Source organism: Bombina bombina, chromosome 10 (assembly GCF_027579735.1).
Source record: "Bombina bombina isolate aBomBom1 chromosome 10, aBomBom1.pri, whole genome shotgun sequence".
Classification (NCBI taxonomy): Eukaryota; Metazoa; Chordata; class Amphibia; order Anura; family Bombinatoridae; genus Bombina; species Bombina bombina.
Window position 1 is genome coordinate 131,965,831 of NC_069508.1, and position 16,834 is coordinate 131,982,664.

The 16,834-nt window shown below is 45.4% G+C and overlaps 1 protein-coding gene across 2 annotated transcripts in view; it reads left to right on the forward strand.

Moving 5' to 3' along the window:
* Nucleotides 1-16,834, forward strand: part of ZZZ3 (zinc finger ZZ-type containing 3) — a 367,019-nt gene that overhangs the window by 340,186 nt on the left and 9,999 nt on the right. The window lies entirely within an intron of this gene.

Consider the following 16,834-nt stretch of genomic DNA (forward strand, 5'->3'; position numbering starts at 1 on the left):
ATTACTTAATGTTCATTCTTAGTAGGATATATATATATATATATATATAATTTCTCACTTTAATTATATCATAGCAGTAAGGTACTACATAGAGGCTACTTACCTTACCTTTTGAAGGGGTGAATAGCTACAAACTCAAGGCCAGTCCCTTTTTACTGTATCTCTAGACTGTCAAAACACTACCTTTTGCCTTCAGCCTACAGGTCACCTTCCCTTTTGTACAATTTATATTTCAGACTGGTTAGGGAGAAAAGGGCATCATAAGATTTAAGTGAATCTTATGTGTTTGAGAGATACAGCATAGTACTTTTATTTTCTTTAAGACACGATGAGTCCACGGATCATCATAATTGCTAATTGGATATTCACCTCCTGGTCAGCAGGAGGAGGCAAAGAGCACCACAGCAGAGCTGTTAAATAGCACCTCCTTTCCCTCCCACTCCAGTCATTCTCTTTGCCTACGTTAGTGATAGGAAGAGGTAAAGTGAGGTGTTAGAAAAGATTCTTCAATCAAGAGTTTATTTTTAAAGTAGTGCCAGATTGTGCTGCTTTGTTCTAGGATGTAGCTGTAGTCCATATCAGTCTCTTCAGTAAAGTTTTGGTGGCTTTAGAGCAATGGGAACTTGTGGGACATAATTCTCACTGCGCCTCCCATACTGATGCTGCTCTGACTAAGAAATCCTGAAGGATTTTTACTCAGGACTTTCGTTTCTTTACAGGTCCATGGGAGGGAGAGGACCTCTTAAACCTGGGAACTGCCTTGCTGCCATGCAGACAATGAGATAAGTGCTAACCTTTTTTTTGGGGGGTAGAGGATCTCAGAGAAAGTTTTGGCACTTTATTGAATTTCCATCTATCCTCATTATACTTGGATTCAGTCTCTCCTAGTTTTAGTAGGGGACATTAAGGCAGTTGGGACGCAGGCACTGGCATGTCTTTCATTCACGGGTCTAATAATAAGGCTGCCTGGGTGAAAGACAGTAACGTTTTTTATTTGCACACAGACATTTGCATATGGGTTTGCATTGCGGGTGTGCTCTTAGACATATGGAGATGTTTACAAGCCTAAGGGGCTGACGATTAGAATCTGTGCAATGCTAATAATGTATCATCAGATGCACAGAGGAGACTCTGCTAACAGTGGAATCAGACTGAGCAGCTGTTTAGACATTCTTAGCATCATATGCATGCTCAGTCTGTCTGCTGGATTCCGGTAGCTATAGTTAGAAATGGCGACCGGGATATTACATGTTGATTTTCTCTTGTTAAGTGTGTTCAGTCCACGGGTCATCCATTACTTATGGGATATATTCTCCTCCCCAACAGGAAGTTGCAAGAGGATCACCAAGCAGAGCTGCTATATAGCTCCTCCCCTCACATGTCATACCCAGTCATTCTCTTGCAACCCTCAACAAAGAAGGTAGTCGCTGGAGGAGTTGGAGTTTTTACTTAATTATTCTTCAATCAAAAGTTTATTTTAAATGGCACCGGAGTGTGCTGTTTTTTTCTATCTCAGGCAGTATTCGGAAGAAGAAACTGCCTGCGTTTTCTATGATCTTAGCAGGCGTAACTAAGATCCACTGGCTGTTCTCGACATTCTGAGGAGTGGGGTAACTTCAGAACATGGGAATAGCATGCGGGGTCCACCGCAAATGAGGTATGTGCAGTACAATATTTTCTGGGAATGGAATTGACTAAGAAAATACTGCTGTTACCCGTATGATGTAAGTACAGCCTTAAATGCAGTAGTAGTGACTGGTATCAGGCTGATAAATGTATGCACAATAGTTATTTTCTAGGGACTAGAATTTGACTGTGAAAATACTGTTAATACTGAAATAATGCTTAAGCCTTATCTGCAGTGGTAGCGACTGGTTGCAGGCTTAGTAATAACTTTGCATGACATTTAAAGAAGTTTATTTTCAAAACGTTTATTGGCATGTTATTCGTTTTGTGAGTTACTTTGGTGATAAATCCTTTGGGCATGAATTTTTTTCCACATGGCTAACGTATATTTCTGCATAGAAACCGTTATATCAGGTCTCCCACTGTTGTAAATGAGCGGGAGGGGCCTCTTTTTTTTAGCGCCTTGTTGCGCAGTTAAAATTCTAGCTCAGTCTTCCTGCTTCTTCCTCCTTGATCCAGGACGTCTCTAGAGAGCTCAGGGGTCTTCAAAATTCGTTTTTTGAGGGAGGTAATCAGTCACAGCAGACCTGTGACAGTGTGTTAGACTGTGATAAAAACGTTTTATATTAATTTGATATCCGTTTTTTTTGGGTACTGAGGGGTTAATCATCCGGTTGCTAATGGGTGCAATCCTCTGCTAATTAATACATTTAAAGAATTGTTGACTATAACTGAATTATTCTTTAAATTACTCAACTGTGTTTTTTAAAAAGCACTGCAGCGTTTTTTATATTGCTTGCAAACTTATTGAAAGTATTTTCCAAGCTTGCTAGCTTCATTGCTAGTCTGTTTAAACATGTCTGATACAGAGGAATCTGCTTGTTCATTATGTTTAAAAGCCGTTGTGGAGCCCAATAGAAATATGTGTACCAATTGTATTGATGTTACTTTGAAAAATCAATCTGTACCGCTTAAAAAATTATCACCAGACAACGAGGGGACAGTTATGCCGTCTAACTCTCCTCACGTGTCAGTACCTTCGTCTCCCGCTCGGGAGGTGCGTGAGATTGAGGCGTCAAGTACATCAAGGCCCTTACAAATCACTTTACATGATATGGCTAATGTTATGAAAGAAGTGTTATACAATATGCCAGAGTTAAGAGGCAAGCGCGACAGTTCTGGGTTAAGGACAGAGCGCGCCGATGACACGAGAGCCATGTCTGATACTGCGTCACAATTTGCAGAACATGAGGACGGAGAGCTTCATTCTGTGGGTGACGGTTCTGATTCGGGGAGACCGGATTCAGAAATTTCAAATTTTAAATTTAAGCTTGAGAACCTCCGCGTGTTGCTAGGGGAGGTGTTAGCGGCTCTGAATGATTGTGACACGGTGGCAATCCCAGAGAAATTATGTAGGCTGGATAAATACTACGCGGTGCCGGTGTGTACTGACGTTTTTCCTATACCAAAGAGGCTTACAGAGATTATTAGTAAGGAGTGGGATAGACCCGGTGTGCCTTTTTCCCCTCCTCTGATATTTAGAAAAATGTTCCCTATAGACGCCACCACAAGAGACTTATGGCAGACGGTCCCTAAGGTGGAGGGAGCAGTTTCTACTTTAGCCAAGCGTACCACTATCCCGGTGGAGGATAGCTGTGCTTTCTCAGATCCAATGGATAAAAAATTAGAGGGTTATCTTAAGAAAATGTTTATTCAACAAGGTTTTATATTACAGCCTCTTGCATGCATTGCACCTGTCACTGCTGCAGCGGCATTCTGGTTTGAGTCTCTGCAAGAGGCGATTCGCACAGCACCATTGGATGAGTCTCTGAGCAAGATTAGAACCCTTAAGCTGGCTAATGCGTTCGTTTTGGATGCCGTAGTGCATTTAACCAAACTTACGGCTAAAAATTCCGGATTCGCCATACAGGCGCGCAGAGTGCTTTGGCTTAAATCCTGGTCAGCAGATGTAACTTCTAAGTCTAAATTGCTAAACATTCCTTTCAAAGGGCAGACCTTATTCGGGCCTGGCTTGAAGGAAATTATTGCTGACATTACTGGAGGTAAGGGCCACTCCCTTCCTCAGGACAGGGCCAAATCAAAGGCCAAACAGTCTAATTTTCGTGCCTTTCGTAATTTAAAGGCAGGAGCAGCATCAACTTCCTCCGCTCCAAAACAGGAAGGAACTACTGCTCGTTACAGACAGGGTTGGAAAAGCAACCAGTCTTGGAACAAGGGCAAGCAGGCCAGAAAGCCTACTTCCGCCCCTAAGACAGCATGAAGTGAGGGCCCCCTTTCCGGAGACGGATCTAGTGGGGGGCAGACTCTCTCTCTTCGCCCAGGCTTGGGCAAGAGATGTACAGGATCCCTGGACGCTGGAGATTATATCTCAGGGATACCTTCTAGAAATCTTAGATTTAAAAATCTTAAACAAATTCCTAAGGGTTCCATCGTTCAAGATGGAAACCATTCGAACCATCCTACCCATGATCCAAGAGGGTCAATATATGACCACAGTGGATTTAAAGGATGCCTACCTTCACATACCAATTCACAAAGATCATTATCGGTACCTAAGGTTTGCCTTTCTAGACAGGCATTACCAGTTTGTAGCGCTTCCCTTCGGGTTGGCTACGGCCCAGAGAATTTTTACAAAGGTTCTGGGCTCTCTTCTGGCGGTACTAAGACCACGAGGCATAGCGGTGGCTCCGTACCTAGACGACATTCTGATTCAAGCGTCAAGTTTTCAAAATGCAAAGTCTCATACAGAGATAGTTCTAGCATTTCTGAGGTCGCATGGGTGGAAAGTGAACGTGGAAAAGAGTTCTCTGTTACCACTCACAAGGGTCCCTTTTCTAGGGACTCTTATAGATTCTGTAGAGATGAAGATTTGCCTGACGGAGTCCAGGCTATCAAAACTTCTCAATGCTTGCCGTGTCCTTCATTCCATTCCAAGCCCATCGGTAGCTCAGTGCATGGAATTGATCGGCTTAATGGTCGCGGCGATGGACATAGTGCCATTTGCGCGCCTACATCTCAGACCGCTGCAACTATGCATGCTAAGTCAATGGAACGGGGATTACTCAGATCTGTCCCCTTTGCTAAATCTGGACCAGGAGACCAGAGATTCTCTTCTCTGGTGGTTATCACGGGTTCATCTGTCCAAAGGAATGTCCTTTCGCAGACCAGATTGGACGATTGTCACAACAGATGCCAGCCTACTAGGCTGGGGAGCAGTCTGGAACTCCCTGAAGGCTCAGGGATCGTGGACTCAGGAGGAGAAACTCCTCCCAATAAACATTCTAGAATTAAGGGCAATATTCAATGCTCTTCTAGCTTGGCCTCAGTTGGCAACACTGAGGTTCATCAGATTTCAGTCGGACAACATCACGACTGTGGCTTACATCAATCATCAAGGGGGAACCAGGAGTTCCCTAGCGATGTTGGAAGTCTCGAAGATAATTCGCTGAGCAGAGTCTCACTCTTGCCACCTGTCAGCGATCTACATCCCAGGCGTGGAGAACTGGGAGGCGGATTTTTTAAGTCGCCAGACTTTTCATCCGGGGGAGTGGGAACTTCACCCGGAGGTATTTGCCCAACTGATTCTTCGTTGGGGCAAACCGGATCTGGATCTCATGGCATCTCGCCAGAACGCCAAGCTTCCTTGTTACGGATCCAGGTCCAGGGACCCGGGAGCGGTGCTGGTAGATGCACTAGCAGCCCCTTGGGTTTTCAACATAGCTTATGTGTTTCCACCTTTTCCGTTGCTTCCTCGTCTGATTGCCAGGATCAAACAGGAGAGAGCATCGGTGATTCTGATAGCGCCTGCGTGGCCACGCAGGACCTGGTATGCAGACCTAGTGGACATGTCGTCCTGTCCACCATGGTCTCTACCCCTGAGGCAGGACCTTCTAATTCAGGGTCCTTTCAACCATCCAAACCTAATTTCTCTGAGGCTGACTGCTTGGAAATTGAACGCTTGATTCTATCAAAGCGTGGGTTTTCGGATTCGGTTATTGATACATTAATACAGGCTCGGAAACCTGTTACCAGAAAAATTTACCACAAGATATGGCATAAATATTTATATTGGTGTGAATCCAAGAGTTACTCATGGAGTAAGGTTAGGATTCCTAGGATATTGTCTTTTCTACAAGAGGGTTTAGAAAAGGGCTTATCCGCTAGTTCACTAAAGGGACAGATTTCTGCTCTGTCTATTCTTTTACACAAGCGTCTGGCAGAGAATCCAGACGTCCAGGCTTTTTGTCAGGCTTTGGCTAGGATTAAGCCTGTGTTTAAAACTGTTGCTCCTCCGTGGAGCTTAAACTTGGTTCTTAAAGTTCTCCAGGGTGTTCCGTTTGAACCCCTTCATTCCATTGATATTAAGCTTTTATTTTGGAAAGTTCTGTTTTTGATGTCTATTTCCTCGGCTCGTAGAGTCTCTGAGTTATCTGCCTTACATTGTGATTCTCCTTATCTGGTCTTTCATTCAGACAAGGTAGTCCTGCGTACTAAACCTGGGTTTTTACCTAAGGTTGTTTCTAACAAGAATATCAATCAAGAGATTGTTGTTCCATCCTTATGTCCTAATCCTTCTTCAAAGAAGGAACGTCTTTTGCATAATCTAGATGTGGTCCGTGCTCTGAAGTTCTACTTACAGGCAACTAAAGATTTTCGACAAACTTCTTCTCTGTTTGTCGTTTACTCTGGACAGAGGAGAGGTCAAAAGGCTTCGGCTACCTCTCTCTCTTTTTGGCTTCGTAGCATAATACGCTTAGCCTATGAGACTGATGGACAGCAGCCTCCTGAAAGAATTACAGCACATTCCACTGGAGCTGTGGCTTCCACCTGGGCCTTTAAGAATGAGGCCTCTGTTGAACAGATTTGCAAGGCTGCAACTTGGTCTTCACTTCATACCTTTTCCAAATTTTCCAAATTTGACACTTTTGCTTCTTCGGAGGCTGTTTTTGGGAGAAAGGTTCTACAGGCAGTGGTTCCTTCTGTTTAATGTTCCTGCCTTGTCCCTCCCATCATCCGTGTACTTTAGCTTTGGTATTGGTATCCCATAAGTAATGGATGACCCGTGGACTGAACACACTTAACAAGAGAAAACATAATTTATGTTTACCTGATAAATTTATTTCTCTTGTAGTGTGTTCAGTCCACGGCCCGCCCTGTCTATTTGAGGCAGGTTCTAAATTTTAAATTATAACTCCAGTCACCACTGCACCCTATAGTTTCTCCTTTCTCGTCTTGTTTCGGTCGAATGACTGGATATGACATGTGAGGGGAGGAGCTATATAGCAGCTCTGCTTGGGTGATCCTCTTGCAACTTCCTGTTGGGGAGGAGAATATATCCCATAAGTAATGGATGACCCGTGGACTGAACACACTACAAGAGAAATAAATTTATCAGGTAAGCATAAATTATGTTTTTTCTTTATGTATATGGGCAGTGTAAACGGTGTTTCCACGATAACAGCGGCGTAGCATCGTTTAAATTGAGTAGAGACCAATTCAGTGAGGTCTAGCCTTTTGCTCCCGGTGCCTTTACTCAGACTATGGTGACCGGGAGCTGATTTGGGTAACACCCACGAGGGGCGGAGCTGCTAATCGGCGCCAAGGTTTTTTCTCCTCCCTCCTGACAGTTCTGTGGATATAGCGCTAGGAGGGGAGGATGGCGCCGTATTGAAATCTTCCTTCCTGTCACTTCCGGTTATCGGAAGACACAAAGGAATTCTTGCATAACTGCTTGCGCTTCAGCCGGCGCTGTAATAAGTACAGTTGTTTGTATAGACAGGCTGTCTGTCGCCTCAGCTGGGTCAAGCTGAGGTATAAATAGTGTTCTGACAATCCCCTCATACATCTTCATGAGTTATTAAATAAAATAGATATTTTACTTTTAACATTTAAAGTGACAGTGTTACTTGCTATATATTGGTTTTTATTAGCAACTGGTTAAGTTTTTATTTAATTCTGCTATATGTGAGGCAGGTTGATTAAAGGAGTGTACATTCATTTTTCTATCTCACATGCAGTGCCCTGCGGTTCCTTGCAATTTCCATCTGGAATTGCTACACAAGACATTGCTTCTTTAAGGTCATGGCGATTCTATGAACAGCAATGTTGGCATGCTAATTTGTTTGCTACTGCACTCGGAAATAAGACATTACCTTTAAAATTTAAAAAGACTAACGTTTTTTTGTGTGTCAAATTAAAAAAAAATAATCATTTTTTTCTGTCCTTCCATTCTGTGTCCTCTTAGGACGCCTGCTGCTTCGGAGTCTGTTGAAAAATGTCTCCTTTAGTGTCCCACAAAATTTTATGGCCCACTTGCAGTGCTCTGCGCTTCCACCCGGGAAGGGTGATCGATTCAGTAGGTGCTATTCCAAATGGTTCTTCTGTTACCTGAAAGAGGAAGATACTTCTGGATTATCTGGGAGGGAGAATTCTCAGACTCGGATAAAGAATTGCTTTATTTGATTCTGAGGTTGTTTTTCTTTCAGATTTTTAGCTTGAACACCTCCATTCGTTACTTTGAGAGGTTTTAGCTACCCTGGACGGCTCTGACACTACCTGTGTAATCTATCCTAGTGCGTCCAGTAAGTTATAGGAATGGAAGATACCGCATTCCCTTTATTTAAGAGATGTTTCCTATAGCTGACTCCGCTAAGGAGGCTGGGAAAACGTTTCCTAGGGTGGAAGGAGTAGTTTCCAACTTAGCTAAGAGAACTTCTATACCCTTACAGAATAGTTGGATTTTGCAAGGGTCCTATGGACAATAATTAGAAAAAGGGATGTACACCAGGGTTTACCATGGCAACCAGCTGTGTACTTTGCTACCGTCACTTGTGCGACGGCATATTGGTTTGATGCGTTGTCTGATACTACTAAGTCAGAATCTCCCCTGGATAAAATCTAGGATAGGATAAAAGCTTTCAAATTGGCTAATTCCTTTATTTCAAATTCTTCCCTTCAAGTTATCGAACTGGGAGCATACGTTTTAGGTTTCTCTGTTCCAGCTCACAGAGCCTTATGGTTAGAGCCTTGTTCTACGGATGTATGCTCTAAGTCTAAGCTTTTAACGATTCCTTACAAGGGGAAGACCTTGTTGGGACCTGGCTTGATGGAAATAATCTCTTTTGAAATATTAAAGAATTTAACAAAAAAAATCCAAATAGCCTGCTTTTGAATCAAATACAGCATGAAGGAGATGCCCCCGATCCAGGATCGGATCTTGTAAGGGGCAGACTTTCAGTCTTCGCTCAGGCTTGGGTTAAAAATGTTCAGAATCCCTGGGCAATAGAAAATAGAGTTCAAAAGTTTTCCTCACATGAGGCAGGTTTCTGCTTTCAAGATTATCTGCAGATCAGACAAAAGGAGAGGCGTTCTTACACTGCGTAGGAGATCTCTCAGACCTGGGAATGATTGTTCCAGTTCCAATACAGGTACTGGGTCTGGGTTTTTTATACCAATCGGTTTGTGGTTCCCAAAAAATAGGGAACCTTCAGACCACTTTGTAGATCAAGAGTCTAAACAAATTTTCTTAGTGTACCGTCCTTCAAGATGGAAACTATTCGTTCTATTCTTCCCTTAATCCAAGAGGGTCAATTTATGACATCAGTGGATTTGAAGGACACGTACCTTCATGTGCCATTCAAAAGTTCTAAGGTTTGCCTTTCTGGACAAACGCCTCCAGTTCGTGGTTCTTCCTTTCGGTCTTGCCACAGCTCTCATAGTTTTCACAAAGGCTCTGGGAGCGCTGTTGGCGGTAATTCGGTTGCGGGGCATTGCAGTGGCTCCCTATCTGGATGACATTCTAGTCCAGGCGCCATCCTTACAGCTAGCAAGTTTTCACACGGACATGGTGTTATCCTTCCCGTGATCTCACGGGTGGAAGGTAAATTTGGGAAAGAGTTCCTTAGTCCCAAGCACAAGGGTAACTTTCTTGGGAACCATAATAGATTCCATATCAATGAAGAATTTTCTGACATAATGTCTACTTGCTAGTCATTAAGTCCACTCCTCGGCCTTCAGTGGCTCAGTGCATAGAGGTAATCGGGCTGATGGTGGCGGCAATGGACACCATCCTGTTTGCTCGGTTCCATCTCAGACCTCTGCAGTTAAGCATGCTCTAGCCATGGATCGGAGATTATACAGATTTGTATCCTCGAATACTATTGGAGCAGGAGACAAGGAATTCTCTTCAATGGGGTTGTCTCTGGATCATCTCTCCCAGGGAACCTGCTTTCGCAGACCATCTTGAGTGATTGTGACAACAGACGCTAGCCTTCTAGGGTCGGGAGCAGTTTGGGGCTCCCTAAGGGCTCAAGGGGGTTGGACTCAGCTAGAGTCTGTTTTTTCCTATAAACATTCGGGAGCTGAGAGCGATCTACAATGTTCGCCTGGCCTCAGTTAGCCTCGGTCCAGTTTATCAGGTTCCAGTCGAACAAGATGTCAGCGGCTTATATCAATCATCAGGGAGGAACGAGGTGTTCCTTAGCGATGACAGAGGTATCCAATATAATTCAGTGGGCGGAGGCCCATTCTTGCTGCCTGTTGGCAATCCACATCCCAGGGGTGGACATCTGGGAGGCGGATTTCCTGAGCGGACAGACCTTTCATCCGGGGGAGTGGGAACTCCATCCGGAAGTGTTCTCCAGCTTTTTCCTCCATTTGCTTTTCTTCATCGGGTCATTGCTCGAATCAAGCAGGAGAGGGCACCGGTGATCTTCATAGCACCGACTTAGCCTCGCAGGATTTGGTATGCAGATCTGGTGGAGATGGCATCCCTGCCACCTTGGAGACTTCCGTTGAGGTAGGACCTTCTAATTCAAGGGCCCCTCCTTCACCCAAATCTGGTTTCTCTGAAACTGACTGCTTGGATATTGAACGCTTATATTATCCAAGCAGGGTTTTTTTCCGAGTCAGTCATTGAACCCATGATTCAGGCTCGTAAGCCTGTCACTAGAAAAATGTATCATAAGATATGGCGTAAATATCTCTATTGATGTGAATCCATGGGCTACTCATGGAGTAGAGTTAGGATTCCTCGAATTTTGTCTTTTCTCCAAGAGGGTTTGGAGAAAGGTTTATCGTCAAGTTCCCTAAAAAGTCAAATCTCTGTCTTTATCTATTTTGTTACACAAACGTCTGGCAGATGTCCCAGATGTACAATCATTTTGTCAGGCCTTGGTCAGGATCAGGCATGTGTTCAAACCAGTTACTTCTCCATGGAGTCTGAATTTAGTTCTCAGAGTTCAAGGGGCTCTGTTTGAGCCTATGCATTCAGATAAGGTAGTTTTATGTACTAAATTAGGATTTCTTCCTAAAGTTGTTTCTGATCGGAACATTAATCAGGAGATTGTTGTTCCTTCCTTGTGTCCTAATCCTCCTCAGAAGGAAAGATTTCTGCACAATTTGGACGTGGTCTGTGCTTTAAAGTTTTACCTGTAGGCGACTAAGGACTTTCGTCAGTCTTCTTCTTGGTGGTTTTCACAGGAAAACGTAAGGGACAGAAAGCTACTGCGACTTCTTTCTTTTTGGCTGAAGAGTGTCATACGTTTTGCATATGAGACTGCTGGACAGCAGCCTCCAGAGAGAGTTACGGCTCATTCCACGCGGGCTGTTGCTTCCTTTATGGGCCTTCAAAATAAAGCTTCTGTGGAACAAATTTGCAAGGCTGCAACTTGTTCCTCTCTTCACACTTTTTCAAAGTTCTACAAATTTGACTCGGCTGCGGCCGCTTTTGGCAGAAAGGTTCTTCAAGCAGGGGTGCCTTCCGTTTAAGTTCCCTGTCTTGTCCCTCCCGTATCATCTGTGTACTCTAGCTTGGGTATTAAATCCCATTAGTAATTAAGATGATCCGTGGACTCATCGTGTCTTAAAAAAAGAATAGAAAATGTATGCTCTTACCTGATAAATGTATTTCTTTTTTGACACAATGAGTCCACGGCCCGCCCTGTTCTTTTAGACAGGTTGTGGGCTATTGTAAACATCAGACACCTCTGCACCTTGGCTTTTCCTTTCTCTTCCTAACTTCGGTTGAATGACTGGAGTGGGAGGGAAGGGTGGAGCTATTTAACAGCTCTGCTGTGGTGCTCTTTGCCTCCTCCTGCTGACCAGAACACACGTGCTCTCTCACACACACATACGCGCGCGCACTCTCACTCACTCACACACACGCGCTCTCACACACACGCGCGCTCTCACTCACACGCAGGGCCGCCACTAGAAATTTTGGGGCCCCTGACTCAACCATTGATCAGGGCCCCCCCCCTCCTTTTGACGTGCATTTTTTGACCAAGTGACTAAAATGTATATGCGCTTTATTCTTAATTGTCTATTTAAACTTGGAAATGTTGTAAAGGTAGTAACATACACACACACACAGACACACTCATACACTGAAACACACAAACACACTCACACATAAGGATTCACATATAGACACGCAAAGAAACACACTCAGACACAGAAACCCAAACAGACACTTAGCACTTGTTTACATTGACCTGACAAGTAATGAGGTAAACTACAGTTTTGTAAAAAAAAGGAGGAGATTTAGAAAACAAAATATGGAGTTCTGATTATCTTTTTGTAAAGGAAGATGACAAATTATGACAACAGCATGCAGTGGCTGAAAGGAAGGGCCCTGAACTGCCTAAACAATAATTTAAAGGTTAAATGGTGGAGTGGATACTTCCAGAAAGGTCTTGTTAGTCTCAAAGTCTGTAGAAAGATGTGAATAATTAGTAGTAAGGTCAAAATGTCCTAAAAAGGAACAGACAATGGAGACACACACACAAACTCAAACTTGCACATACACCCAAGGAAACGCCGACAGAGACAGCCTCAGAAAACACACAAAGACATACACACACCCTCACAGAGACACCCACAGAAAACACAGACATACATACATACATACACACAAACATCCTCACAGAAACACCCATTGAAAAAGCTCAAAGACATAAGCACACACCCTCACAGACATCCACAGAAAATGCACAAAGACATACACACGGTAACACCCACCCTCACAGAGAGACCCACAGATAAAAAATACATACACATAGACACAAACCAAAGCACAAAGACATAAACACATACACCCACAGAAACACTCACAGGAGGAAACATTTATGCACCTTGCATCCCCTAAATCAAAAGTGTGTGACATGCATGATAAAAAAAAATGCAGAAATTAAGAGATCACTTTTTAAAGAATCATATTTGTAAATGTGCAAACAAAAATAATTCTGTGAATTCAAAATTGTACATTAATGAGCTGGGTAGATGGCTAGATGAAGAAAAGTACCTTTAAAAGGTTGACATATGTTTGTTTGTTTTTTTCCATTTTCCCCAACCAAGAGCACTACTTCAAATATAGTGTACAAATTTTCCCATCTGTCAGCTGTACTTATGGATTTTGAAAATGCTGTTCTCTATATGGTTTTGGTGGGACCATAAGCTGTGGTACTCATACCATTAGATCTGGTTAAATGCAGGATTTAGGCTTGTTGGTATGTATTTCAAAACTAAGTCAGCTGTAGTGTAAACTGAACATTTTTAAGTTAACCGGTCTCATTTCAAACACTGAGCAATCTTAGTCTGAGAGTATAAAATTTTATGCAGATGTAAAAATCTTAGATAAAATGCCTCCTTGCATCTGGAAAGTCCTTGCATAAAGGGGCAGTAAACTGGAATGTAATATATATATATATATATAATGCATATCTGCCAAAAGGGCATCTACCATTTGTGTATTGAGGAGGAAACATTTCTGCATGGTTTTAAATATAGAATTTCTACAGCATTGTCAAATAATCATAAATACACTGCTGCTAAAAAAATGTGTTTTTATGGACCCCTAGACCCACCATACAACTACTACCACACTGAAGTTACAATCCAAAATTGCACAAATAAATAAAAAACATTTGCTATGTAAGTCCTACCTCCTCTTCAAATGAAAGTGATCTGCCGTCTGACTCAGGCACACACTGTACAAAGTGCCAAGTCTGTCTCACACTGAGCATAGTGGTTTAGCGCACACTAAGAAATCCTCTCAAATGCTAATACTTTACTCCTTGTAATAACATTTCCCATGCTCAATTAGCACTCTGCTATAGTACCCACTGGTGGCTGCCAAAATTTAAAAAAAAAAAAAAAAATTTTTTTTTTTTTAGTTCTTGCCTCATGGGGCCCCCCTGGCTCATTGGGCCCCTGACAGGAGTCACCCCTGTCACCCCCTGATGGCGGCCCTGCTCACACACACTCACACACACACGTGCTCTCACTCACACACACACACATACACACGTGCTCTCACTCACACACTCACACACACACACGTGCGCTCTCACACACACACACACACACACACACACACACGTGCGAACTCTCTCACACACACACACGTGCGAACTCTCTCACACACACACGTGCGCTCTCACACACACACACACGTGCGCTCTCACACACACACACACACACGTGCGCTCTCTCACACACACACACGTGCTCTCTCACACACACACACGTGCGCTCTCTCACACACACACACGTGCGCTCTCACACACACACACACGTGCGCTCTCACACACACACACGTGCTCTCTCTCACACACACACACACACACGTGCTCTCTCACACACACACACGTGCTCTCTCACACACACACACGTGCTCTCACACACACGCGTGCTCTCTCTCACACACACACGCGTGCTCTCTCTCTCTCTCTCACACACACACACACACACACACACACACACACACACGCTCTCTCACACTCACACACACACACGTGCTCACTCACACACACACGTGCTCTCTCACACACACACACACGCTCTCTCACACACACACGTGCTCTCTCACACACACATGCTCTCTCACACACACACGTGCTCTCTCACACACACACACGTGCTCTCTCTCTCACACACACACGTGCTCTCTCACACACACACACGTGCTCTCTCACACACACACACGTGCTCTCTCACACACACACACGTGCTCTCTCACACACACACACGTGCTCTCTCTCACACACACACGTGCTCTCTCTCACACACACACGTGCTCTCTCACACACACACACGTGCTCTCACACACACGCGTGCTCTCTCTCACACACACACGCGTGCTCTCTCTCTCTCTCACACACACACACACACACACACACACACACACACGCTCTCTCACACTCACACACACACACGTGCTCACTCACACACACACGTGCTCTCTCACACACACACACACGTGCTCTCTCACACACACACACACGTGCTCTCTCACACACACATGCTCTCTCACACACACACACGTGCTCTCTCACACACACACACGTGCTCTCTCTCTCACACACACACACGTGCTCTCTCACACACACACGTGCTCTCTCACACACACACACGTGCTCTCTCACACACACACGTGCTCTCTCACACACACACACGTGCTCTCTCTCGCACACACACGTGCTCTCTCTCGCGCACACACACGTGCTCTCTCTCGCGCACACACACGTGCTCTCGCGCACACACGTGCTCTCTCTCGCGCACACACGTGCTCTCTCTCCCACACACACGTGCTCTCTCTCCCACACACACGTGCTCTCTCACACTCACACACGTGCTCTCTCACACACACACACGTGCTCTCTCACACACACACACGTGCTCTCTCACACACACACACGTGCTCTCTCACACACACACACGTGCTCTCTCACACACACACACGTGCTCTCTCACACACACACGTGCTCTCTCTCACACACACACGTGCTCTCTCACACACACACGTGCTCTCTCTCACACACACACGTGCTCTCTCACACACACACGTGCTCTCTCACACACACACACGTGCTCTCTCACACACACACGTGCTCTCTCACACACACACACGTGCTCTCTCACACACACACACGTGCTCTCTCACACACACACACGTGCTCTCTCACACACACACACGTGCTCTCTCACACACACGTGCTCTCACACACACACGTGCTCTCACACACACACGTGCTCTCACACACACACGTGCTCTCACACACACACGTGCTCTCACACACACACGTGCTCTCACACACACACGTGCTCTCACACACACACGTGCTCACACACACACACGTGCTCACACACACACACGTGCTCACACACACACACGTGCTCACACACACACACGTGCTCACACACACACACGTGCTCACACACACACACGTGCTCACACGCGCACACACGTGCTCTCACACGCACACACGTGCTCACACGCGCACACACGTGCTCTCACACGCGCACACACGTGCTCTCACACGCGCACACACGTGCTCTCACACACACACGTGCTCTCACACACACACGTGCTCTCACACACACACACACGTGCTCTCACACACACACACACGTGCTCTCACACACACACACACGTGCTCTCACACACACACGTGCTCTCACACACACACGTGCTCTCACACACACACGTGCTCTCACACACACACGTGCTCACACACACACACGTGCTCACACACACACACGTGCTCACACACACACACGTGCTCACACACACACACGTGCTCACACACACACACGTGCTCACACACACACACGTGCTCTCACACACACACGTGCTCTCACACGCGCACACACGTGCTCTCACACGCGCACACACGTGCTCTCACACGCGCACACACGTGCTCTCACACGCGCACACACGTGCTCTCACACGCGCACACACGTGCTCTCACACGCGCACACACGTGCTCTCACACACACACACGTGCTCTCACACACACACACACACGTGCTCTCACACACACACACACGTGCTCTCTCACACACACACGTGCTCTCTCACACACACACACACGTGCTCTCACACACACACACACGTGCTCTCACACACACACACACGTGCTCTCACACACACACACACGTGCTCTCACACACACACACACGTGCTCTCACACACACACACACGTGCGCTCTCACACACACGTGCGCTCTCACACACACGTGCGCTCTCACACACACGTGCGCTCTCACACACACGTGCGCTCTCACACACACGTGCGCTCTCACACACACGTGCGCTCTCACACACACGTGCGCTCTCACACACACGTGCGCTCTCACACACACGTGCGCTCTCACACACACGTGCGCTCTCTCACACACGTGCGCT